This window comes from Callithrix jacchus, chromosome 17, assembly GCF_049354715.1.
Source record: "Callithrix jacchus isolate 240 chromosome 17, calJac240_pri, whole genome shotgun sequence".
Classification (NCBI taxonomy): domain Eukaryota; kingdom Metazoa; phylum Chordata; class Mammalia; order Primates; family Cebidae; genus Callithrix; species Callithrix jacchus.
This window is the reverse complement of record NC_133518.1, coordinates 57560671-57587394: the sequence shown is the minus strand read 5'-3', so window position 1 is coordinate 57587394 and position 26724 is coordinate 57560671. Positions and strand designations below refer to the sequence as shown.

The 26724-nt window shown below is 35.6% G+C and overlaps 2 long non-coding RNA genes across 3 annotated transcripts in view; one reads left to right on the top strand and one right to left on the bottom strand.

The window, feature by feature from the left end:
* Positions 1-5577, bottom strand: part of LOC103788871 (uncharacterized) — a 60254-nt gene extending 54677 nt beyond the window's left edge. Inside the window, exons 1-2 of one of the 2 annotated variants that reach the window (XR_013528686.1) lie at positions 5066-5577; positions 220-311 (exon numbers count right to left, since the gene is read on the bottom strand). This is a non-coding gene — a long non-coding RNA (uncharacterized LOC103788871). Of the gene's footprint in view, positions 1-219; positions 4066-5065 lie in introns of those variants that run through there. The other variant, XR_008477313.2, reaches the window with a different exon arrangement.
* Positions 881-7582, top strand: LOC144579938 (uncharacterized). The gene is made up of 4 exons (XR_013528688.1): positions 881-926; positions 3987-4901; positions 5244-5361; positions 7339-7582. It is a non-coding gene; the product is annotated as an uncharacterized LOC144579938 (long non-coding RNA).
* Positions 7583-26724: the final 19142 nt, after the last annotated feature.

Below are 26724 nucleotides of genomic sequence, written 5' to 3'. Positions count from 1 at the left end.
CTGCTCTACTTTAGTCTTCCCTCCATAACCTTATCACCTTCTGCCATTTGATACTATTCACTGTTTAAATATGCTTATTGATTGCCTGTCTCTTCACTCCAGAAAGTAAGTTCCATGGAGTAGAGATCTCCACCACCAAAAAAAAGGGGGTCCAATGTAAAAACAACAACAAAAAGAAATTTATTGGTTTGCACAATTTAAAAGTTCAGGAATAGTTACCTGCAGGCAAGGCTGTATCTAGCAGATCACATCATACCATGAGAATATGCTGTTTCTTTATTTCTTCTTCTGCTTTACTTCTTCAATTAATCCTAAGGGAAATTTTACTATTTAGTGGCAAAATGAACTATAGTAACTCTGGGTTACTTTCTACTAGCCTAGAAATACCAAAGCAAAAGGATGTCATGTAACCGATAGTCCCAACCTAAGAGCCAAGACTGGCTTTTGGTGTTTATTCCTGAACCACTCACTTTAGCCAGTTGTGTAATGAACACTCATTAGCCAAGCAAAAATTCCATATTTCTGCCTGGGGTTTAGGAGTGGAAGAAACGCTATCTAAACCCCATCATTTGAGACTGGGAGTACTATGATTTTCCAAAGGAAAATCAGGGTGCTGCTATTAGAAGATGAGTGTGTGGATGTTGGGCAGATGAGAACAGCAGATACTATGGAATGAATGTTTGTATCTACCCCCAAATTCACCTAATCACAAATGTTATGGTATGAAAAAGTGGGACCTTTGGGAGGTAATTAGGTCATGAGGGTGAAGCCCTCATGAACAGGATTAGAACAGACACAAGAGAGCTTGCTGTCTCTCTCTCCACTGTGTGAGGACACAATGACAAGATGACCATCTGCAAACCAGGAATCAGGTTCTCACAGGATCTGGAGACACCCTGATCTTGGACTTCTCAGCCTCTAGAATTGTGAGAAATAAATGTTTGTTGTTTAAGTCATTCACCCTACAGTATATAACAGTCTCAGCTGACTAAAACAGCAGATGTACCCTAAGGTTCACTGGAACAGGGATCTTATCCTTTCATCTATTTATAGTGCCTAACATAATACCTGGTGAATAGTGGGTCCTAAATAAATACTTGATCAATTAATTCTTAAGCAAAGCACTATATCCCTTTAACTTCAATTTTCTCACCAAGGACAGGGTTATAACACCCAGAAAGTATCACAGTCTCTCTGAGTGGAAAAAACATTTGTAGTTCACAAAACATTGAAAAGATTGTGATATACACCCCTTGTGATCTCCTATTACTAGCTGTTGAAAATCATTATTTTAATCCAGCAAGACTTTCTTTTGGTGTAACATGTGACTATTACCTTAATTTTATACAAGTCATTAATCAATTGTTTTGCCTAATCTACAAAATTTCTCCTTCACTTTCTTCTTAACACATTTTAAAACGTAATTTATTTTCTTACTTTCTTGTCATATCTAGATGTCTATATGATAATGTAAGAATGTATATTACTCTATATAATAAGTAAGAATGCATTTCTAGGTTTTATCTTCTGTTTCTTCAATCCTTTCTGTCAGTTCATATGACAGTTTCATGGTTCTTTGATAATTATAACTTTATAAAAAATTTATTTTCAGGTAGTTCAAAGACCAAATGTAAAATTTTTGTATTTACTAATTGTGTTTATTCACTAAAAGCATCAACCTTTTGTGATTTAAATATTCAATAATATTTTAATTCTAAATTGTGATGCTCATTTGTTTATTATAGATTGATTTATGAATCCATGAATGCTTTGATATACATTTCCTTTCTGATCATAACAAATTACTGTAGCAATAATAATGGCAGTTAACTCCATCATATGAATGTTTTTTGGGTAGAAAATTTGTTCTAATATTAAATAAAATGGGTGCAGCTCTTTTCTTCTAACTGCCCTCTTCTGCTACCACTAATAATTAATGCCTCTTTTGCTTGTAACCTCATTTAACTTTTAGGTAGACAGTTATATCTCCCCTCAGCCTCCTTTGACTTGAATGAATATTCCCATTTTCTTAACCATTTCTCACAGGTCTTATTTTCCAAACCTTTTATCATTTTTGTTGGTCTCTTCTGAGCTACTGACAATTTTCTTTAAAAAATACAGTATCTGATATCATCACCTGAAACAGAATCATTTCCTCACAGAGCAGAATCAAATCTTTTGTTTCAAGAATTTTTGTTTTGTTTTGTTTTAGCTATTATATAAAGCCTCTTTCTAACCTACAGGTGGATTATACTATTGCTTAACTGGTATTCCCCTGTTTTTATAGCTATTTGGAAATTTACCAAAAGTCATCATCAGAACCCTGCACAGATGTACAAAATATAATGAAGCAATTATTGAAAAGAACATAAAACTAATTGTTTTTTTTTTTTTAAACTCTCCAAGTTGATTCAGCTGTTAATTCTGACCTGCTTTCAACAGGAAGTTTACATGTAAAGAAGAGAGTATTAACTGCAGGTGTGAATGCCCCGCTTGACATGGCTAACTTAAGAATTCTGTTGTGCTATTTGCCCTAGTTCAGGTTTTGTTTTTGTTTTTGAATTCTTCCATTTTACATAACCAGGACTTTCAGAAAATGCAAACATCTATGCTTTTAAAACTTATAATAGACACTGAAGTATTATAAAATTGCACAAGGGAAAAAATCCCAATTGAAACTAAATCATGATTGAGAGGAATTAACCTGTCATTTTATAACTAATGTGCTGATCATATTTTTATTGTTACAGATATGACATGTTGTATATTTTCCTAGTATAAAAATTCCATGTACAGCATACCACAATCCAGGATGCATGTATAATACTATTATATTTTCTGATAGTCTCATGCAATGTATTGTCTGATTATACACAGATTCTGTAACATACTGTTACAGCAACCAACCTGCGTCTTTAATGAAACTTCAAACCTTTGTGCAATATCAATCTGCCAAAGAAAGTAGTCCCTTTGCAGGTGATATAGGCAAACTCAGCTGCTTCCCTTTTGAACTTCCAGATTCTTCTCTCATAATCAATCTAGTTGCTACAATTATCTATGTGACAGATGTTAAATGGAGAGATGTTTAATTTTCCCAAGGTGTTATTATATACTTATTTATGTTCATTTGTTTTCACTCACCTAACTGCTTCATTGGAAGGAAATTTCTTCAATGACTGTCTTGGGTTATGAAGAACTCCACATCTCAATCCTAAATAAGCCTTCCCTAACCTAAAACATGTTTTACAACCCTATAAAAATAAATTCTTTTGCCTTGTGTCTACTCTTCTAGCTAATGATTAGATCCACATTTCCCAAAGAGTTATCTCAGTAAAATGAGATATTCTCTATGACAAAAGGGTCCTCTGATCAAATATGGTTGGGAAGTTGTATATTTTACTCACCTCTTGGAGAATCAAAATTTACATTTGAATAATAATGGCTTTGCAAAGTCCCAGAATGAAGAAACCTGTTTAAGGCAGTGATCCCTCAACATTTTTGGAGTTGACATTTGATATGTTTTTAACTCCGACATAGCTCCCATTAACAGTCTTTGGAAATCACTTGATGCATTGTGAAATACTGCTTTGCAATGATATTTCATCCTGTGATACTTTCTCTGTTGATTTTTGGGTGAAGTCTAAGTCTAAGAAAGTGTATCAAAGGCATTTCCTTAAGAAGCTGAGCACATCTGTAATAGGTATAGGCAGATGAGATAGAAGTGTACTTACCTAAACTTGGGAGGTGGGAAAAGTGAGTGCCCAGACTAATTTCTGGAAGAAGTAAATAATTCTTAAGCACCTATTACATGCTAGACACAGTTACATACTTTACATAGATTTACTCATTCAACAAATATTTATGAAATGCTTATTATTCAACGAGGTAGAAATCGGTCTAGAACAAGGCTAATTCCCCAGTCTGATGATACTTAGATTACCATGTTGAGTATTCAGGAGGTAAGAACTTTTGTCTTTATTTTACAGATCTGAGAATTGAAGCTTAGAGATGCTACAAAACTGGCCCAAGGTCACAGAGGTGGTACGTCAGTATGGAAAGGTATGTGGAGACTCACACAGGTCTCCTCATGAAGCTTACATCCCAGCCCACGCCTGCTGTCCGCTGGGCCTTGCTGCAAGGATTTAGAGTGGCTGGCAGCAGGGACCCACAGGTGATGAGATCAGGGGATTCATACTCAGAGACAACTCATCAAAGCTACTGTCCTCAGATACTTGATTACCCGTTACACACCTTCTTTAACAACTACCTATAATAACGTGAGGAGATAAACCTGGAGGCATAGTTATGTGCTTAAATAACACTCTTTTCCTTTCCAAGACAGTTTTGCATCAGCATTCTTAGTAAACGCTTTTATCCTTGGTTCCCAACCTAACTTTACAGGGAAACTTAATCTATATATTTACAAATCACTCTTCAAGATGAGTCCCAAACCCATCTTTAAATTCACAAAACCCCTTATTCTGCCTCTCACAGCTGAGAATATGCTGTATCCAGAAATTCTCCCTGAGTCATTGACCCATGCCTTTCATGGGGAAACAGAATGGGCTTTGAATTCTAGGTCTGAATACTTGCTTCCTTTCTTACTTAGAGAGCACGAACCACTCAAATCAGTTTTATTCCCCCCTCCTCCTCTCCCCTCCATTGTACTTTCTCTTGCTTCCTTATAGCCGAGATGCTTCAAAACTGGCTCTCAGGGAAGGATTTAAAATGCATTTAGAAAACATAGATTCCTTTCCGTTCTGTCTCAAATAGGATGGTTTCTCTTGGGGATGTTGAGGCAATTGTCTTTTGGACTCCTGTAGAATGTTCTCCCTGGGGAATCTCAACCACATTATTGGCTTTAACTTCTGCCTGAATGCTGATGGCTCACCAATATCCAGGTCGGTGTTTTCTTCTAAACTCCAAACCTGCATTTTCAACAGCTACCTGGCATTGCCATCTAGATATATTGCAGTCACTTCAAATTTTCTCATCCAAACCTGTTCCCCCTCAGCATTTCCAATCTCAGATCTACTCTGTAACTTGGCTGTTATATACACCTTACCTTTGCTAAGAAGGCAAAATTTATATGTCCATGGCTCCTCATGTTCTCACCATGAAGTTTCAATCATCGCACCTCAAAGTCATCACAATGCTTATTGTTTTCCCAATAGATCTTCCCCCACTAGACTGTGAGCATTGTGAGGACAGCCAGCATGTCTTATCTGTTTTTACCTTCTCAGAACTTTACAGGTGCCATATATGTTGAGTTTTGAGTGACAATGGCAGGCAGGCAGGAAGGAAAGAGAGAAAAAAAGAGAAAGGGAAAGAAAGGAAGAAAGAAAGAAAAAGGGATTAAAGGTAAGGATGCTAATTTCTATGACTGCCAACTATTTGCTAAGAATACTTATAGTTTAAGAGACATATAAAATTCAAATTAAAATAGTAAAGCACCAGTAGCATTTTCTTTATTTGTTTAGCAGTGTTCTGACCTTTATACAAAAAAAAAAAAAAAAGGTAAAGCAGAATGTGCAGATATATCTACTAAAATTGTTTTAATCCTAGAAATATGGAGTTTAGGACTCACCTAATTTTTTTAAATATAAATTTTGGTATATTGGATTGAGAGCCAAAAATGCAAATTATAGGTTATGTATTTATAATATGTTGTTACATAGTCAGAATGTTCTTTTAGTATGACATCACAGATCAGGAAAGTCTAAGAAGGTGGTCAGGAAATTTCTCTGAAGTTGGTAGCAGTCTGGAATTGCTTGACCCAACTCATCCCATGATTTATTCAGCTTACTGGCTTCCTTTTACTTTAAAAACCAAACAATAGAGTCTATGGCTATATATCAAGTTTGTACAAATTAATTTTCTGGGACAATAAAAAAAATCCTAGAATTTGAGCATCATTTTATGTGTCATCCAAAGCAGAAGTTTATCTGCATATTAGATGCAGTAATGTCCACAAAGAACCCCCTTTTTACTTACAATAGAACGACAACAAAACCTTAGCCAAATTTCCCAAGTTTTTCCACATATATAACAAAAAAATCATAAGCCTTCTGGTCTTTAAGATGTTATCAATGTTGTAATTCATTCAATACACAAACAGGGAGATTCCACAACTTTCCCTGTGATGCTGTTGACACTTGCCTTTCTGACAATAAAAACAGAACTATCCTCTTTTTAAACTTAAGGGCTTTATTTTTAAATGACAGACTACCCCACTGCACAAAATAGAGAACATCACACAAGTCACTTGAAAATGAAGGCAGGGATCTTTCAGTCAAAAAAAAAAAAAGTATTTTATCTCTGATAAGAGAGGTCAAAATGACTGGGCATGGTGGCTCAGGCCTGTAATCCCAGCACTTTGGGAGGCCAAGGTGAGTAGATCTCTTGAAACCAGGAGTTTGAGACCAGCCTGGCCAACATAGTGAAGGAAAGGAAAGGGAAGGGAAAAGGAGAGGAGGGGTGGGGAAGGAGGGAGAGGGGAGGGGAGGGGATGAGAGGGGAGGGAAGGGGAGGGGAAGCCAGGAGTTTGAGACCAGCCTGGCCAACATAGTGAAGGAAAGGAAAGGGAAGGGAAAAGGAGAGGAGGGGTGGGGAAGGAGGGAGAGGGGAGGGGAGGGGAGGGGAGGGGAGGGGAGGGGAGGGGAGGGGAGGGGAGGTAAGTGTGGTATATAAATTAATACGTTTTATCCTAATAACCACTCTGTGGAATTAGAACTGTTTTTATCCCTTTTATAGTTGAGAAAATTGATCAATGGAAATAGATACTAGGAATGTGCCTAGGACCAAGAGCACACAGGTGGCAGGCCAGAATTTAGATCCAGGCAGTCTGACTCAGGAGTCCGTGCTCTTACCAGTCTGTGTTAACCTGACTCTGAAGCCTAGCTCTACTGGCTAACTGCACAATCTAGGCCAACAACCTTCTCAAAGACTTAGCTTTCTAATCTGTAAAAATGATAGCCTCTAACCTACAGACTTATTGTAAGAATTAAGTGAATGTTGACTGTGAAGCCCGTAGTAGAGTACCTGGCATAGAGAAAAATCTCCCTAAAGGAGACATGCCCCTATTATCAATGAGGACATCATGTGGACATATTTCATATCTGACATGTCATTACATTGTATCAATAAGTGTTCCAGAAGGAAATAAATGGCATGTTCACATGAGTAATTGAGGTGAAATTAATGAAGAGATCATTAAGGAAAAACAACAGGGAAAAGAGAAAGCCCCCTAAAACTAGACAGTAATTATGGGGAGACTTTACCACCTCTAGACCTGAAGGAGACAACAGAGAGAGCAGTTTCTAGAACGTTCTATTTCAGCAGGTTGCCTGATCAGCACTGTGGTCTTCAGTGGAGGAATCATCACTGCCAATGCATGGCCTGTCAGGGAAGGAACCAGAGTAATGGATAACTAGACCTCCATCTCCTCCCACTGGCCACACCCAACAGAAAGTCAGATCTCCAAAGAACATGGGTGATGCTCTCTATACTCCCCTAGCATTCTACCCTTGCCTCCGTTGCAAAAATTGTGCTTGTATTTGTGTGTGTGTGTGGTCTCCATGCTTCTGTGGAAAAAAAAAAAAAAAAAAAAAAAAAAATATATATATATATATATATATATATATATATGCATAATTTAAAACCACTCATTGTGGACAATTTGTGTGCTAAAGGTGAATCATTCCTACCATCCATAGGCAATTCATTTATTTTTAGTATGTCATGGGTAAAAGCTAAATTTACTTTTTAAAAAAAATTTATTTAACAAACTCTTACATAAGGCTTGCCTTGTACTAGGCACTACTCTAAATCCCCCAATACTAGTTTGTTTCATTTAACCTTACTAAGGACTCAACAAGATAGATACTTTTTAATTCCTATTATTCAGATGAAGGAATTTAAGCAAAAGTTAAAATCAAGGTCACACAACAACAATGAACAGAGCCTGAAAGAGTAAGAGTGTTACCAAGAGCATTGATCATGGCCCGCTTTTTATATGTTATTGTTAAGGCAACACATTTTCTTTAAAGTAAGTAGCTCTGTCTGTTGCAAAATCATTTTTAAGAAGAGCTTTGCAAATGAACTTAAAACCTTGTCGGGATCCTGATCCAAACAGACTGAAAGAAAAAGAGACATTTAATGAAATAATCAGGAAAGGTTAAACATAGACTGGGTATTAGATAATAATGAATTATTGCAATATTTTTCAGTGTAATAACGTTTTGAAAATTCTCTTTTGGAGAAACAGTAAAATTTTTATGGACAAAGGAATGAAATGTTTGGGATTTAAAGAAGGAAGACATGGATTAAACAAGAATGATAATATTTGTTGATAATTGTTGGAGCTGGGTAGCAGTCCCTAGATTATGTTATTCTCTCTAATTTTGTGTATCTTTCCAATTTTTTTGCAATTATAAAAGTTTTAAAAATACTGTTGATTCCTATAGAGAGAATTTGAGATTATAAGAAAGGAAAACTTACTACATTTAATGCAGTAATAATATTGATTGTAATTAGAGTAAAACAACATATCCCACAAGGCCTTTATCACATATAGCCTTGAAACCATGTTTTACTTCTTAAAGCAATGATTTAAACATGTCTATCACGTATTGTAGCCTTTCTCACATGACCAAATGATCACTTTTCAATAGATGTGGTAAAAGCCTTATAGTAACAGCAGCTCTATCTTCTCCAAGATATGAGTCCACTGGGGCTGAGTACTGACGTTCTCCCTCAGAGAGAGTGTGTGCCCTCCAGCTGAGCACAGCCCCATCACTCTCTATTGTGTTATTTTCACTTGCTGTAGCTGCCCTGAAGATTGTAGCTATTGCAAATTACAAGCCTGAAGCTTTATTTCTTCTTAGCTCATAATATGCAATAAGTTCTTTCCCATGTACATATTGAAGACTCCATCTGAAATGTGCCCCAAATTTTATCCAACCCCAATCCCACTACCTACCTCTACATAAATTTTTCCACCTGGCTAAATTAATCACATTCTTTAATATTCATTGCCTTCTCTTAATCTTTCCAAATGGGCCATTCTGGGCTTCTTTATCTGTCTTAACCATTTTGTCTGTATAGTTGGTGGGGAAATGCATTGGGTTTCATTAATTTTTGTATTCTCATTTGCTAACATAGTTCCTGAGTTATAGAAGGGATAAATGGTTAGTGAAGGAAGGAATAAACTAAGCTATTTATTTAAGCTTTGCTAACATACCTGTTATACTGACCAAAGTTAAATTTTTTTCAACCAAATTTACCAACATCCCCAACCACCAGTCATCAAATGTCCTGCCTTCTTAGGTAATTTGAAGGTGGAAATTAAATATTTGCTTAATGCTGCAACCACAGGACTCTCAGAGAAGCACCATGTATGCCATAGGTATGAACACACAAATTTATCACACAATTTTTAATTATTGGTAGACCTAAGGAAATAATAAAATTTAGAGGTGAAGGGGCCTTACTTTTTCTTCCTACTCTTTCATTTTATAGCAAGGATAGGGAGATACAGTGAGGTTAACGGACTTGTCCAAATTCATACTAATGCTTAACTTTGGTGTTTTGCCAGAAATTTTCAATTCTGATTCTACATTTATACTTAGAGAAGGCTAACACTTGGGACTTCCTTTTAAAGACCTGAAGCTTACACAATTTTGAGGGTGCTTTTTAGGACAAAAAAACCAAAAGTATGCATACAATATTTGGTATATACACAAATATTTGTTTGAGGTGAGAAAATAGTCACAAATGATACAATATTTTTAAATGCTGAAAATATTACAAATATCACAATATGTGAAAAAGTAACAGTATTTGTATAAATTAACTACCTGACAGCTCTGTTGATTAAGTTAGTTAATTGGGATTATTAGTGGTCTTAATAAAGTCCCCTTTATTAAGGGGACTTTTATTATTTAATTTTTCCAAGTTGTAAAAAGTTTACCTCTGATAGTTTCAGCCAGATATATCCAAGTCATAACAGAACCTCGCAGCTAGGCATACCTCAAGCATTGCTAGGTAAGGGAAGTGATTATATAAGTATCCATTCATTTGCCAGACATTCATAAAGTTCTTACTGGGTGTCATTCACAGAGCTAGGTATTGGGAATGTGATGATGAATAAAGTATGTTTTCTTATTGCATGGTACCCCAGTCAATTAAGGAAAACAGGCAAATAGGGAATCAGAATTCAATGCCATAACTAGACTTAATAGGGGTGTAGAAAAGAATATCACATTACTAACTCTTTTTTGGGAAGATACAGAGGAGAAAGATTCACAGAGGAGATATCTGAATGAGTAAAATGGGGAGGAAATATAGGGACCATATACACAAAGATGAAGAGCCAGCACAAGGGGAAGCTATGACTCAGTAAGCGTTATTAGAATAGAAGATGTAAGTCAGTCAGTGTTGGTGTCAGGGCTGGAAAGACAGGAAGGGAAAGATGAAGAAATGACATGGTATTTGTATTAGTCAGTTCGCTCTGCCAAAACAGAATACCATAGACAGAGTGACTTAAACAACGGACATTTATTTGCACAGTTGTAGAGGTTGGGAAGTTCAAGGTACTGGTAGATGTGGTGTCTGGTGAGGGCTCTCTTCCTTATTTTCTGGTTTGCAAATGGCCATCTTCTCATTGTACCCTCATCTAAAGGAGAGCAGTAAGAGAAGAGATGCAAGCTTTCTCACATCTCTTCTTATATGGGCACTAATCCCATTCATGAGGGCTCTACTCTCATGGCCTAATTTTCTCCCAAGGTCCCACCTGCAAATACACTGAGGACTAGCATTTTGACATATAAACTTGAGTGGATAAAACATTTAGTCCAAAATTCAGTCTATTCAGTTCATAGAACCCTTGAAGGATTTTAAGCAGGTGAGCAACATGACCTTGGTACTTGTGGGAAGGGCCGACTAGAGGGACAGAGGAAACTGTAAGCCAGAAGACTACTACAATATGTATCTAAAAGTCTGGGTGAGAAAGGGCCTAAGCAAAAATGGCAATTGAGAGGATAAAGAGGAGAGAATCAAGACACATTCTCTGTAAAAGGTAAAGACAGAATTGGTGATAGATTATATATTGAGGATGAGATGAAAGACAGCAATTGGCAGTAAGTCCTAGTATTCCCACTTAACTGCTCAAGAATGGCATTATTATTTGCTGAGATGAGAACTTTTAAATTAGCATAGGTATTCTAGTTCATATTCTCTCAAGTACTTTGTTAAAGTAAATAAGAATATTAATACTGATACGTATGTACTTTCCATTACTAAGTTAGCTTTGTTTTCTAAATATAGCCCCTTTAAAATATTTTATTGTTTCCTGTTTCATAAAATTTAGTTCCATCTTTGTCTACTTGTACTGATATTAAGCTTCGTGTGTGGATAATTTCACTCTTACAAAGTAAGCTCTCTTGCTATTCAGATTTTGATATCTGTATGGCTCCTCTCATCCTTCTTATATTTTCTGATTTGCCCTAAACTGACTTTTAAAAGAGGGCACTTGTAATATCTACCTGTCTGCCATCATCAATTCTGTTTCTGTAACCCAGTAGTACTCCCACAGGTAACTGGTTCTTCAAGTTTTCTCTTAAAGAGACTAATCTCGGCCGGGCGCAGTGGCTCAAGCCTGTAATCCCAGCACTTTGGGAGGCCGAGGCGGGTGGATCACGAGGTCAACAGATCGAGACCATCCTGGTCAACATGGTGAAACCCCGTCTCTACTAAAAATTACAAAAAATTAGCTGGGCACGGTGGCGCGTGCCTGTAATCCCAGCTACTCAGGAGGCTGAGGCAGGAGAATTGCCTGAACCCAGGGGGCGGAGGTTGCAGTGAGCCGAGATTGCGCCATTGCACTCCAGCCTGGGTAACAAGAGCGAAACTCCTTCACAAAAAAAAAAAAAAAAAAAAAAAAAAAAGAGACTAATCTCTTTGTACTATACAACATGGTAACCACTAAATACATGAAGTTATTTACATTAAAAATGAAATTCAGTACATGAAAAATTCAGTTCTTCAGTTGGGTGACCGACATTTCAAGTACTCAATAGCCATATGCGGCTCTTGGCTACTGTATTAGACAGCTCAGACATGATGCATTCTGAAAGGTGCATTATTTCCAAAAGTTCAACGTCATTCTAGAAAGTTCTACTGGAAGTTTTGGGCTAGACCATTATCTCTATTGTTCCTTTTGAAACTATAACTTCATGCTGGATGCTAATGAGTTTTTCCCTCTAATTCTTTTTATGGAAAACGCAATCTACACGCATTTTTATATAAACTGTCCATGATGTTTTGCATATAATTTTGATGGTATTGTGAAAACAATAAAGTATGAAATATTTAAGAAACAATCTTGGTCCACTTACCATAGACTGCTAATATTGAAAAGATCAAGATATAATGGCTATCTCTGATATGGTATCAAAGTGACATCACTAGTTTTACAAGAGAAAAGGTTGTTCACAATACCAAACAGTTCATCTTGGTCAACTTGCCTCCTGTGAATAATAAATCCTCCCTGTTTGCTAACTCAGCCAACTGACGTGCTTGATTGGCCCTAGAGAATTTATAGTCTCTTTCTAAACATTTATTACTGAGTGGATCAGGGTATTTATAATTTCAGGATCCCTAACAAAATCTTATCCAGCCATCTCACAAATAAAGTGGCATCATTTATTTGAGTGGTAACTAGAATTTCATGAGTATTTCCCCTCCAAATCCATCTCTTGTCATGCCTGACAGTAAGTCAAAATGTAGTTAAACTAAATTTATTTAAGAAAAAAAAAGACAAACACCTCCTTCGACATTACAAACTCTGGATATAGTTTAAAAGTGAATCAATCTCCTTTATGAAGACTAAACTCTGGTAATTCATCTACCTAGAATATCCAAAAGAGAAATAGGTCATCATTGCAGCAAAAACAATAACCATAGCACTATTTGGAGGAATCAATAGTGTCATGATAAATGAAGTGCCCCTCTTGTATTGCTGCAACAAACCTCCTGTGACTGGGAAGTTGGAACTCACTCCCCACCAACCCCCACTCCCATACAGTCAGCCCCTCGAGTTCTGAGACTCTTCTAAAATAAGCGTCTAGGTCACATAAATCAGAAGATGCCTCACAGATACAACTACAGTCAGAAGTAAACCAGTACTTTCTGAAAGGGCTTCCCAGTGAGGCAAACTGATTTCTGGGCCTTCGTCATATTTTCAGCTGTGCTGGCTATATCGTGAAGCCACCCTACTGAGCAAGTGTGACGGACACTCGATGCTGGGAGAACTTGATGTCATTCCTGCTGACAAGGACATGAACAGACTATATTCTTCTTGCAGCATTCTGAGGCACATTGAACAAAGAAGCAAGTGGTCAGAATGTTCAAAGTTAACTGCAAACAGGAGAAAGAAAGTTAATGTGACACACTGCAGCATTCTCTCTTAGCTTGCAGTTGCAAGCTTTGAAAGTCCCGTTAAGTATCTCTTTTTTAAGATAAATACCTATTAAGTAATGTATATGCACAAGCTGAAGTGTTAAATGGTTTGTTGAAACCTATTAGAGTACACAAGATGATAAACATAAATTATAGCTAATATACTGCACCAGTGATTTTTAAACATAAAAATTACTGACACTGTAAAAACACACTTGAGTCATCGTAGCAGCATAATAGCACTAATCCATGTTTATCCAACCATGCACTTTTCAAAAACAACACAAACCTTTAATAAATGCTTTGGCTTCACCTTGACAACTTATATGGGTTATTGCCTCGTTCATGCCTGGATAACCATGTGTTATGACTTAAATGTTCTTTAATATCAATTTATGCCTTGAAGAAAAAAGATTGAATAACATAGTGTACATATGGTTCAATTTATTACAGCAAAACAATCATTTTAGTTTGAAGATATTTTCTCATGGTGCATATCATAGAAATCTTCTTCAATAGAGCTCTCAATAAACCAGATTTTTTATGTCACAATAAATGAAACTAAGGCAGCTAATTGTTGCTAAGATTCTAAATAGATGGGTCTATTTGGCTTCCTTGTCAATCAAGAAATACATTCCTTAACACTTGTATTTCTGGATTCTAATGTCTCTAATTGGATTTTATACTATCTGATTAACAAGGTAGTTTATAGGCTACTATAAAACAATTGATACTCAAAAAAATAGAGGAGGAAATTGTAGATCGTCAGCATTATTGAAGTCGAGAACAGATCAAGAATCACAAAAACCAAATGGGAAGAAAGAAAGGAAAAGAAAGTGAATTATAGGAAGAGAGTAAATCAAAATTGTCTTTGTTAATCTCAGAAACGGTTCTGAAATAATGGACATTACTGTTGAAATCGGAATTTCTGGAGCACTGAGTACACCCCTCCCCCCACCCCCCACACCAAATTCCAAGTCTTATAAGTAGTAGTTACTTTTGTGTGACCGTTGCTGTGTGAAGAATTAGGGTTGGGTCATACACTCAGTACACTAATATGAAAGCCCAAAGTGGTAGGTGAGATGGCAGATGCAGGCATCTATTTCCTCAAGAAGAGTTAGCCAGTCACACCAACAGTTATTCATCTAAAGGGAAATAGAACCAATATATTCACATATGGTTCACAGTAAGATAGTAAACTCTATATCAATGTTAAAATATATTCCTTTTTTTTTCTCATTTTCTCTTTGCCAATCATTGTTATTTGAGAGCACATTCTTGGGTGTAGGGTGGGGGTAAAGTGGAGTAGATAGGCTACAAAGATTACATTAGTGTCTGATAAACACTTGAAGGGAAGTGTTGAGGAAAGAAGACTTCATGGAGAAGATAGCTTTGGTTGCTGAATCTTAGAAGAAACACAAATTAGTCTGAAAATGACTCATGGGATATGATAGAAAGCCAACAAAAAAATGGACATGTTTCCTTGAAATGAATGTTAATGGTAAAATTGAGGACAAAAAAAATTTTATCCAACAAATGCTAGGCAATAGACTATTTCACCTACTGAACAAACTTGCTCACTTCCAAATAGGATTTTCTTGAGATGCGCCACTCAAGCAAATGCTAACTCTCCTTTTTCTTAATGAGTCTCTATAGCTAACTAAATTCAATCTTTCCATTCAGTCTTTTCCATAACCACAAGCTTTCTCTTACCAAGGTATTAACTGATCTTCTATGTCAAATAGGTGAAAAATATTCTTGAAACCAGATACATTTTGCTAGGCATTATAAACAAATCCAATTATGAACTGATTAATAAAAATCCAGTCAATCTTAATTTTCTTGTTTTCAGAACTTGACCTTCTGTCTTTCCATATAGCTTTTCAAGTTTTTTGTAGCATTGGTTTTTCTTCCTAGAATTCCTTCCTCTCTCATCTCTAAATTCTCAAATTCCATCCATCTTTTAAAGCCCTAATCTTATCTCACTGCCACAAGGAAGCCTTCCCTGATTGCTAATAGCTTTGAGGGGAGCCTATTTCCTCTCCAGTCCCACAGATTTTCCTAAACTTTTTCTATAGAACTTTCTGATCTTTATCCTATACTATCATTGTTTATATTTGTGTTCCTTATCTTCCCTGATAAACTCTAACCTCCTCAAGGGCAGGCAGAGCCATTACTTCTCTCATTCTGTATCTTCCTTAGAATTTAGTTCTATACCTTGAGTGGCATAAGCTTCAACCAGGCTTGTTTAATAAACATGATTATTTTTCCATAATTGCGAGGCTTTCTTCTATTAATGCTACAGAACCTCACCATAATGAAGATTATACTTTTGCAAAGGTATTAATGAAGAACTGGAAATAGAGACATTTCTTCTATAGCCCTATTATTATGTTAACAACTACAAAGAAAAACACCGACTTAAAACTATTACATCTTTCACTTTAGCTTTATTCTTAATCCATCCAAAGGGACTGGATTTTACAACTCTATGGATTACAAATACATATGAGTATTTAAAAAATCAAGAAAAATGCCTGTCTTGTCTATCCTTGGAAATATTATAGTGACAAACACCAAGTACAGAGCATTGTCTCCTAATAGATGAAGCCTATGTATGTGCCACTGGAATGCATGCTTGAACTGTCTAATTCTTTCCCATTATCCATTAGCCCAGCACACATATTCTAGGATTAGACTCAAAGTCAATGACTGTTTATCATCATTAGTTCCTCCAAGCAATGATCTACATATAAGTCTAGATATTGTTCACTACATTTTATCCAGCCCATCAGCAGCCAGATTTCCCCAGAGCATCCTTAAGTTATTCCAGCTTGAGGAAACTCATCCCACATTCCTAATGTGTAGGTCCTTGAGCAGCATGTGAGTAGACTAAACAGTCTACATTTATGAGGTCCCCTTGGGAGCACTACCTCTGTAAAAGAAACAAAACATGCAAATATACAAAGTCTTGTAACACCACCTACTCCTATAACAGCAATAAATGTGTTTTTCAAATCAATTAACCACGGGGGATGGGATGGAGGTGGGAAACCTAGCAATAGCAGAGTCTTGGTAGTAATTTAGAAAATGGCTGCCAGAATGTCTCTGGCTCACTTGATGAAAAAATTATCCTTTCTCTGGAGCTACACGGATGGTTTTATGTGATAACTAAAAGAGAAGACCATCCAGCAGATTAGAACAGGGACCTGGAAGACAAATCTCACAGCTCTAACTTTGGCAATGCTGCTGATTTGCTGGGCTGATCTCTGAAAAGTATTTTTTCTGTTAGAGGGCATCATTTTCCTCCCTAAAAGTACAAGAATGTCACAGTGGATAATGTCTGGATAATGTTTTTATAATTTTCTTAATAATACATTTCAATTACAAAATAAATGATTGGGCTCTCATGAAATTTTAAGATCATCTTAAATAAAAGATTTTATAATCTTTTAGAAATGTGTTTCCATGTTTCCCAGAAATCGGCTTTTTAACAACTGGGGAACAATCCATCTACTCTGTTTAAAAAGCAGGAAGAAAAACAAGCAAACAAAACTCTTAACTTTCCCCATGATCCCTATATTTTAAAAATCTATGAATCTGTACTTTTAAGCTATGTTTAGAAATTATGTAAGCAATGGTGTTCATTTTACTTCACATAATTTTTCCTTTTCTGGTGTAAAAGTCTTCATATGCAGAAATGCAATCTGCATTTTGCATATATTTACTCATATATACTCCAGGGTAAAGTTTATAAACTCATCAGGGTAAAAAAAATCCAGGCTGATGTAAAAGTCTTAGTGTTACTGACTTCACAATTGTCACTTCTGCATTTCATCTTGTCCTTTCTACCTTTGGTGACACCCTCCTTATGAAGACCTAATGCCAGGCTATGATGTCATTCATTTATATTCTAAGGTAAATTTAAGATGGTATTCACTTTCCTCTAGGGACCTTGGATGTCAAGCCTAAACTCAAATTTGAAACATTTGCACCCTGTTAAAGAAATTTAGAGCACCACCAGTTGGTAGATAAGAAATTCCTAGGGGTCAGAGTTGAGAAGCAGGGGCAAGAAGACTTCTTCAGTATCCTAGAACTCATCATACTCCACAAAAAGTAACAATCTGTCTGAACTAAGAAGAAACCCCACAAAGTTCATTTCATACATATATTTGTTTTATATTTTTGTTGTTAGGCTGAGTACATAATTTAAACCAATTATTAAATTTGATACAGGAAAAGCATTCCCACCAAATTACAGATTTCCAATTGTAACTCTGAACTTCATTTTCCTCTTTTTAATTTTTTTTTCTGGATAATGGGAAGGGAATCTAGTAATCAGATGGCAAGTTCAAGGGTTATCTCAAAGGCACATTCCCTAGAATTTCCCTTCTCTAAATCCTGTTATATTTTACCTCAATTTCCCCTGAGTGAATAATCTGTGTAGAGACAGGGTTTATCTTCTTTACATTCAGATGGTTGCATTTCCTGCTTAAAATGTCAGCTGGATTGTCTCTGCACCCTGCCTCCCCCCATCTTTTGGTCTCCCAGAAGCTGTCTGCTGCCTCAGGCAAACTTAATGATGGCAGGGCCGCAGAGCCAAAAAAGGAAAAACACCTGTGGCCAGTCTAAAGTTTAGTCTTGAAATAGACAGGCAATGGCCATCACCTGCCTGCTGTGTGAGAGCCCAATCAAGTCTATTCATCACAACTGTGCAGATAAGGGCTTTTTTTTTCCTTCCTTTTTTTTTTTCCTTCTTCTTCTTCTTTTTTTTTTTTTTTCCTTTTTGCTGTTGTTTTTAATGAACTGAGTGGGATAGGAAGAGAACAGAATATAGCAAAGGGTTGGTGCCCTCTGCCTGGCCCTGAGGAGCCACTGTTTAGACACATCCTTTTAAAAATTCTATTATGACCTTTTCATTAAGTTTCTTGAGGATATTATGTAAACAAAAGAACAAAGGCTAATGGCAACTAAGTGAGGACCTATCATGTGTCAGGGAGCATGTTAGCAGGGGTTTAGAAAGGTGATTTCTTGTCCATGCCTAGTTGCAGCAGGAAGAAAAATAAGAGGAGGGAAAAATCAGGCAATTGTGGACAAAATACATAATTCTATCCTTGTCTTTCTGCAATTCTTGATGTTTGATTCTTGACGTTTGATTCCTGGCCCTTCTTGAAATAAATTGCTTCCCTGTGATCCAAAGTTGCCTGGTTTATTTCCAATCTCCTTGGCTGGCTCTTCTCCACTTGCTTTGCAGGCTTTTCCTCTGCTCATCTTTCTTAATTGGTGTTGATCCTAGGCCCTAAGTCATTTGATCTCTGCACACTGTCCTTGGGAGATCTGATTTCATCCACCACCACACTGCAAGTAACATCCATATGTTGGTAACTGCCCATACAGTTCTCTGTGTGCAATCTCACTCCTAAGCTCCAAACCAATATGTGGGGGTGGCCACTCGCCATGCTGCTGACTAATGAGATGCATGCAGATGGCTACTAGGGATTTCTTAGTGTACCCAGTCTTTCTGATGTAAGTGCCAAAGCATCATGCTTTTCTCTTCCTGTATTGAAGATGATATGAGGCCAGAAGTGGGGGAAAAAAGACTAGATTGTGAACAAGAGGTAGCCATTAGGAAGAAAACTACCTGCTCAAAATGGAATAGCAGACTGATAGATGGAGCCTGGGACTTTTATGAAATTGTGAAATTACTGAATGAGTTGTGTCCACATGCCCTAGATCTCTTATACTGTAAGAAAAATAATTCTACTTTTTGGTGTGAAGTATAGTTGTATGTACAGAGAGTATTATATGTATACTTGCATGTAATTTTATACATTAAGAGCATACTTATTTCAATGAGATAATTATATTTAACATGGATAGAATGTTCACAAAAACCAATTACAAATTCTTCCACAGAGGCTATCTCAAAATAATCAAGAGAGTAAAAACTTTTGGAGCCACATTTACTGATTATATTTTAATACAATCAGAAATTAACTACAATAAGCAAGAATCCCCCACCGTTACCACCATGAACACACCGTACCACCCAAATTTACTCGACTGGAAATTTAAAATTCACAACTTCTAAGGACTCCTGAATTAAAGAAAAAATATAGTTGAAATTATAAATAATTATGAGTGACATTCTAGTAGAAGAGTTTTCCATCTTCTTATCTATTGATCTAGTTTATTTATATCTCTATGGATTCACGAACTCTTTTTTCAATAAAATATAATCTGTTATAATAATTGCGTATTTTAACCTCAAAATTGTTTCAAAGTTGGCTAATGAGAACCCTTTCAAAATGGCTCTTTTGTCTTTTTTACATCCATCACTTTTTGAATATCGCTTTCTGACCTAAGGTATTACTAGCTTATTTTACACTTTTCCGGTTCTAACTCTGAAATGTGTTATTTCTTCAGGAGTCCTGATTCCTTTTAATGAAAAACAGTATTTAGATCTCCAGCTTAGTTAGGCTCATTATTCTAGGAGTACAATTGTTTCTGGGCCCTTCCACAGGACAGAATTTATTCTAGTCTGCTTTTTCACATGTGTGACTCCCTTATCTATCAGGAAGAAATCAACTGTTTATCCTCAATAAATTTACTCAGGTCCTCAAGTTTAAAAGTGGTTTCTGAACTTCTTTTTTTTTGAGATGGAGTCTCACCCTTTCTCTCAGGCTGGAGTGCAATGACGTGATCTCGGCTCACTGCAACCTCAGCCTCCTGGTTCAAACAATTCTTCTGCCTCAGACTCCTAAGTAGCCTGGACTACAGGTGCATGCCACCATGCCCAGCTAATTTTTATATTTTTAGTAGAGATGAGGTTTCACCATGTTGGCCAGGTTGGTCTCGAACTCCTGACCTTGTGATCCTCCCACCTCAGCCTCCCAAAGTGCTGGGATTGCAGACCTGAGCCACCACGCCTGGCTAGAACTTCTAACCTATGTTTCTGTGAAAAACAAATCTACTAAGGTTCACTATTTGTTTACAGATCTTTACCCTAAAAAAGATCAAGATCATGAAGGAAAAAGAAAAACTGAGAAAAATTTTCCAAATTAAAAGATTTTTAAGAGATATAACAACTGAATGTAATCAGTGGGATTTGGTTTTTGTCATGAAAAGGAAGACTGTTTGGACAACTTATTATGGATTTTAGATTAGCTAATATCATTTTATCAATGTTATATTTATTTCAAGACTTGAAAATTCAGTTGTGATTATGTAAGAAATACTTAGAGGGTAAAGGAATAAATGACTAATTTATTCTCAAATTTTTCAGAAAAATGTATGTATATAATATGTAGGCATATATATACACATATGTATATATGTGTATACATAGACATATATATATATTTGCATATGGATACATCTAGACAGTGAATAAAAAGGAAATGGGGCAAAATGTTAATTGGCAAATCTGGATGAAATAATGGAGTTATTTGTACTATTTTGTAATTTTTCTGAAAGTTTCAAATCATATAAAAAAAAGTTACACATAAAATAAAATAATAAATAAATGACCATGGGTATATTACTTAAGAAGTACCTAAGGGAAATTTATAACTTCAGGGGCTTATAAAAAGTGTTTATATAAATGAGCTAAATAACAATGAAATAAACTAGAAAAGTACCAACAAGTTCCAAAAAGTAGAAGAATAAAAGACAAATGCAACAATTAGAGAAACAGGAAAACAACAACAACCAAAAGAGAAAAAGAGAGAAAACTCTTATTAACCAATAATAAAAAAAAGCCTTGTTCTCTGATGAGACTGATAAAATAATCACATTTTTGCTATGTCTGTTTCAAAAGAAAATGTAGTTACAGGGGGCAACAATATTAGGGTCATCAGTATAGATCCAGAGATAAATGTTATGGTAATAAATTTAAAACCCTAGATAAAATAGAAAATATAATGAGAATATATAAACTTGCTCAAGAAGAAGAAAAAAATCTGAATCACTGAACCACAAACATAACAAAAATAAATCTAAAAGTTAATAAAGACCTAACCCCCAATAAGGAGGAGATATATCCAGTTAGTGGGAAGATGTGACAATGAAAAATGCCAATTTTCCTCAACATAATGAAAAATTTCATCTCATCTCCACCAAAACATCATTATAATCTTTCACATCTCTTAAGAATATAAATTTAAATGCAAGATAATGTATATAACCAAAATCCCCTAAAAATAGGAAATATTGAGGGCTTCAATATTTACAAATACTGTATATAAAGTTGTGGTAATCAAAGGAGAATAATATTGATACATAAAAAGCATTAATCAGTAGAAGATTGTAGAGATCTCAGACACAGATCTAAATATACATGAAATGCTGTACATTACACATGTGATGAACAAAGGATGGTGTTATGACAATTGGCTATGATTTTCGAAAAATAACCAATAAACTTAGGGATCTACTTCTTACCATTTACTAAATAAAACAAAATGCCAAGTGGATATAAACTCTAAATACACTTTAAAATAATAAATCTGCTTAAAATAATTTGGGCAAAATGTTTGAAATAGAAAGATCTTCTTAAACAAGATACACATTGAAAATGCCATATATTTTATATTTGAAGAAAATGCCAGTAAGACAAATGATACAAAAAAACAAAATCTAAAAAATTTGTAAGTGCTTCTTGGGATCATTTTTTTTCATTGTTTATAACTGAAAAGAATTGGAAATCAGAATATATTTTTAAACTATCAAAATTAATAAAAATGAAACACACATATCCAAATGCACAAAAAGGTACATACAATGACATCTACTGCAGCATTATTGTGATAGCAAATAAATTAAGAATTAAAGTGTTCATCCAAAAGAGAAAGAAAACATATATAAACATACAGTGGAATCCTGTGTGAAATTTGGACTGAGTGCGGTCAACTTAGGTAACTGAGATAAATAGATTATCAGGACATGTTGTTGAATTGCAAAAGCAAGCTAAAGAAGAATATGTATGGTATTATAGCATTTAAAAAAAAAAACTTCCACAAGATAAAACTGCATGCAACTGGATGTACGATGTGTAAATGCACAGAGGAAATGCTTATGCTAAACTGATTTAATGAAGAAAAAAATTCTTATTATTGGTAGGGAAAGTGCAGGGATAGAAGTGATGACTATGAGTGTCATATGATTCTATCTGTATTATTTAATTCTTTAACATGTAGTTAAGCGGCACATTTGTAATTGAAAGTGTTTTTTTCAATTTTTATAAAGTAAAACAGAGGTTATTTGTTCTGCAACCATAACTAACCATGTTAGTTATATTCACATAAATTAGTTTAAAAAGTTATAGTCACATAAATTAGTTAAAAATCTCAAAGATTATTTGTTGAAATAATGACAGAAATATTATAATTTTCACATTTCTATAATATACATACATAGATACATGTGAATGCAACTTGTTTTATTAAAAATTACTGCTTAAAATAATGATGCATATTTAATTACACATAGTATCTACAGTCCTAAAAAGTTGAAATAATTGAATCATATTTTAAATGTACTAACAAAGTACAAGTATTAAATAAAATATTCCATAGTGGGTTATTTTGTAAAGTAAATAAATACTCCATAAAATGCTTGACTTATAAATATGAATTTTATACATCAGCTCTTCTTAATAGAAGATAGCCCTGCAGGTAACTCTGCTCTCCCTGTTCCCTGTCTTTCAATAGTTTAGCTAGTTTATGGAGATTATTTTTTATCATATTCTTGGATCAATTTATTTTTATAAAAAGCACTGTCAGAATGCAGCCCTTTTATTTAAATACCAAAAATCCTCCGCAGATTTCTTTCTAAATCATCAAAATCTCCTTGGAAAACTGTGTGTTTGGGGGCAACTGCTATATTAGTTTTCATATTTTAATTTTATTGCCAAATATTTAAATATATTTGATAAGTACCGATGCAAGCTGAAGGATCTTAAGAGTGTGTTCAAGGGGATTATATTAGAGGTCTCAGAGTAACTTCCAGATCTGGAGGGATTTCTGAGGCTAAATGAATTCTTAGCAGGTTTATGAGAAAACCTTTTAGAAATATTTTGTAAGTTTACTTGTTAATCAGCAGATCTGATTTCCTCAATATTGCCCACAGTGAACAATTAGCTATTTTTCAGGGCTGCAATGCTTAGTTAAGAATGATAAATTTTAATTATACATCCTATTGTTTTTTATGAAAGAGATCCAAGAATGTAAGATACACCTTAAAGTAAAAGGTCCCCAAGTTTCATTCTCTTTAGAATACTTACCTTTTTTTATCAATAGCCAAATCTCATGAGATCTTAATGATCCAAGTCAATTATATATTTTGCCACCTTGTGGTAGTTAGAGGTATGTCAAATATTATAAACTAGTGTGAAGGGCCATAGTATCCAGAAGGCCCAGGTCTGGTTTGAGCATCCAATATACTTTTTTCTCTCTCAAATCTATTGATGACCATATCCTTAGATACAAGGGGAAATGCTGCAGTTCAAGCTCCAAACTTTTTTTAGAAATTAGGAAAAACTAGCCAAAGCTAAGAGGGATAGAAATCTATAGCTACTAAGTCATTTTCATAATCTATTTGAAATATTTTATCATTATTTAAAAGAGAAAAGTACAGAGAAAAGAATAATATTAAGAAAGAAAACAAATTATAGAAAATTTAAATTTTTCTGGTCACATGACCAAATATTTTGGAATGCCCACTGGAAGTCGGTAAAAATGCTTTTGTATTCATTTAATAATAATAATAATAAAGGTCACATTGCCCTTGTCTCTTGCACTTGTTTAGAAAAGCACAAAAGTAAATCTACCTGTCCAATCCTTTTTCTTCACAGTTCAGAGTCTGAGAATACACCTCAGCAAACTTTTGCATATACATTTCTTTCTCAGAATCTTCTTCTAGAGAGCCCAATCTAAGGAAAGAAGCCATTAAACTTTGACATTAGAAATATTCTCTTTTTAGGGGCTCACTTGGAAAGAAGAGACATCCAGGTGCAGTGGCTCACACCTGTAATCCTAGCAATTTGGGAGGCCAAGGAGGGTGTATCACCTGAGTTCAGGTGTTTGAAACCAGGTTGACCAATACAGTAAAACCTCGTCTCTACTAAAAGTAGAAAAAATTAGCTGGGCGTGGTGGCGGGTGCCCTGTAATTCCTGCTATTCAGGAGGCTGAGGCAGGAGAATCGCTTGAACCTGGGAAGTGGAGGTTGCAGTGAGCCGAGATCATGCCATTACACTCCAGCCTGGGCAACAGGAGCAAAACTTCATCTCAAAAAAAAAAAAAAAGAAAGAATGAGAAGGAAGGAAGGAAGGAAGGAAGGAAGGAAGGAAGGGAGGGAGGGAGGGAGGGAGGGAGGGTCAATGCAAGTTTTGCAAATCAAAAAGAATAAACAGAATGTTATTATTAAACTATGAGGGAAATCAACAAATAAACTCAGAAATTGAAAAAAAGAATTTTACCTCTTGGAGTGGAAAGTAGAAGTAGAAAAACCTATCTTTTCATTACAACACCTTCTGTTCTACTTAGCAATGTTCACGTATTATTTTAAATTGTGTAACGATACAATAGGGGAGAAGGGAAAACTTTCTCTTTGCCCTCTGAAGATTTGCTGGAAATCAGCGGATAAAAGGCAGGTTAATAGGAGAAAATGCACACAATATTTTATTTTAATGTATACAGCTTGGGGGAAGTGCAGGGGAATGATTACCCAAGAACCCAGTGGGGTACAGATGCATATAGTACCCTTCTACGTAAGGAAGGGAGATGAGAAAAGTGTGGCAATTTGGGTGATAGCAAATGATTTTTAGGGGAAAATAAATGGACTTGGAGAACATATAATGGCCTGGGACAAAGTCTATTGAGTCCACAGAGCAGACAGTAGTTGGTAACAAAAGTCTGTCCACATATACTGACCGACTTCACTCTTCCTGTGATGTGAGTTAAGTTAATGAAAACTCAGGGAAGGGAACAAAGATAATTTTTTTTTTCTTGGGTGAATCTGGACTTCAGGCAGATAAGAAAGTTTCAGAGAATAATTTCATCCTGTGCTTCAGGTGAGAAAGAGGACTGAGAGATAGCAGTGAGGGCTGGGAATGTCAGAGGGACCTTGAGTGCCTCTTCAGTTCAGAATGTCAAAGCACCATATTTTGCAGTGTCTGTTACTGAGCACCAACAGTAGGGACTTATTTTAAGATGCATGTTTCTGTTTTCTACATCCAAAAATAATATAAAGGAAGGGAGAAAGGAGAGAGGAGAGCAGGGAAGAATCAAAGAGGGGAAGTAGAAGAAGGAAGGAAGGAAGGGGAAGAAGAAAGGAAAGGAAGGAAAGAAGGGGGAAGGAAGGAGGGAGGGAGGAAGAAAAGAGAAGGGAGGGAGGAAGGAAAATATTCATTTTCTGCAAATGAATTGTGAACAAAAATGGATCAATGTAACTCGCCATATTAACAAAGTAAAAAAAGAAAAAACATTTGATCAGAGCACCTCAATAGAGGCAGAAAAAAATGAATTAACAAACTCCAACACCTATTCATGATAAAAATGCTCAGCAAACAAAATAGAAGAGAACTTCCTCAAGATACTTTATTTCTTGAATGGTCCTGGAGAAATGAAAATGACAATCCAGATCCATGAAGCATGACCAAAAAAAGAAAAAAAAGGCATGCAGGAGTGGCAGGCATCACTAAGCTGGCCTGCATTGCTCTTTATCAGCATGGAGACATGTAGGCCATGGCCTTGTCCTAAGGCACATCTCCACTCTCACCACAGTGGGCCAATAGATTAATTCAAAATGTGGAAGGTCAGGTCTTATGGGTTGAAACGATAGCAAAAGTTACCCAATGTCGTCATGAATTGCTTACCCTCATTTAGAAAATTCTCTTCAGCTCCAGAACTCTATTTTCCCCTTCTTTTGAACACCAATAGCATTTTTATTTCTCTTTCTTAGGCCACTTTTCTTTTATTTATGTCAATAACTTTGTCCTTCTATTCAACTATAAACTCCTTGGGAACATAATTGCATATTCACCATCTTAGTTTTTCCCCAGAGCCTAGGCAAGAGAGATGCTTTCTCATAGGTGTTTCTCGTTAACTACTTGTTGAATGAAATTGAATAAACTGGCTTTATAAGGAGCAGACCACAAACTGGAAAGAAGAAGTCTGGAATTTTAAGCCTGACTCAGTCATTAACTAGTTACATGATCTTGTAGAAACTTCTGCTTCATTGGGTTTCAGTTTCCTTTTCTATTAAAT